Here is a 1798-nt window from a genome sequence, read left to right as displayed (position 1 = left end):
TGATTCCCTGAGCTTCCAGGACCTGACACAGCCAGGACTCTGCCAGGGTGACCATCTGCACCAGGAACAGATCCCAACTTCCACAGGACCTCMGGGTATCTCTCCTGTCTGGCAGCTCTTTTGGAGGAACAGATCAGCWCCTCCTGGTTTGTCACCTCGGGCTGCCCACTCTGTGTGAGCTCCACCACGCCAGCAGCACGAGTTACCTGTGTCCCCAGCAGTGGGTGGGACAGGGGCACTGCTGCGAAGGTCTTGTACGCCTGCTTGACATTGATGGGGACCTCGTCAGGGGAGGGTGGTGATGGAGGCGATGGYTTTTGCTACAGGGACAGACAGGAGGTAAAGGTGAGCACAGGCAGGGTGAAAACACCTACATGGGGAAACACAGCCCAACTGTTGGCCTGCAGAGCCTGATGRGTGGATATGGAAAGGATTATGTCGGGAATACGTAAGGGATAGGCGAGCCTTGCAAAGGCTGCTCTGAGCCTTGGGCAGAACACGAGGAGCAGAGCACTGCACACACCACACACTACACACAGAGCGTGGGGGTCACAGCCCCCTCTGTTTCCTGGAGGGTAAAGGAATGGTACTTGTGATGGCACAGACCTGMTGGGAATGTTGGGACAGATCCTTTGGCCAAGGCCCTGTTGCTGCCACAGCTCTTGAGAATTCCCACCCAGTTCAAGCAGCGCCTACCTGAACCAGGGCTTTTTGGCTACAACAGGACAGCTGCACGCTGACTCTGAGTCCTAGTTAGGGCTGACCAAGATTCCCTCTAGTGGAAAGTGTCCCTCTCTTTAAGATCCCTCCCAACCCAGACCACCCTGTGRTTGCACAATCTGATCCAGGGATCTGTGATCTGGAGGAGATCTGCCTATGATCTCAAATTCTTCCTCTGCAGAATTCCACTTATTGAGAAACATCTGACAGCTCTGAGGGGACATTCCTACTGCTTGTCACTGTCCTTGCTGCTCCTTTCCTCATCCACCTTTCCTGTGACCCATCCTGCCACGTTTGGGGGGAAGTGGCATTGGGGTGACCTGCTCAAAGCATCACAGAAATGAAAGGGGTAGGGGACAATGACACCCCAACCTTCCTTCTGCTGGGCAGGAACCCCCTTTAGCTGTTCACATCTCTAACCCTGCAGCTGCACTAATCCAGTTCCAGGCCCTTCCACGTTTTTCTTAGTCCTGGACTAGGGCTGAATTAGGGCTGAATTATGCTGTTTGATGATGCTCCTTCTGCACGGGCTAAAGGACAGCACAGCAAGAGCAGAAGGGACTGTAAAATGTGAACCTTGCCCAATTCCACGAGTTCTGTACAACTGTTTGCCTGCAAACCAGGTCTCTGTTTTGGTATCACATTGTACAAGCTCCAGAGGAGAGAGAAGAGCTGGATTCATGGAATCTCACTGAGGATGGTTTGTGAGGGAAGGGACAAAGCCCATCCAGCCCYGCCCACTGCCATGGACAGGGACACCTTCCACTATTCCTTCCACTTTTCTATTGAAGGGACACAGGTTCTTCTGTCAGCACAAAGACCAAAATACCTGAATTCCTCTCTCCCTTCAACRAACACTCCCAGGAATATAAACCTTTGAACACCACTAATTTTGCAAACCATAAAACCCAAGAGCAGGATGGTATTGGCTTTTGCTCCAGGGTGTCAGACATCAGCAAAGGTTCCATAAGATTTGTGTCTCCACGAACATCTCACAAATATGGCTCTAAACCTGGGATCTGCTCTGGGGATTTTGGCCACAAAAGCTTCAGCAGTGCTGACTCCTGGGTCATGGRGA

The sequence above is a fragment of the Malurus melanocephalus genome, unplaced genomic scaffold (genome assembly GCF_030028575.1).
Source record: "Malurus melanocephalus ecotype Western Australia unplaced genomic scaffold, MMel_1.1 scaffold_1072, whole genome shotgun sequence".
Classification (NCBI taxonomy): Eukaryota; Metazoa; Chordata; class Aves; order Passeriformes; family Maluridae; genus Malurus; species Malurus melanocephalus.
Note: the sequence above shows the minus strand (reverse complement) of the source record.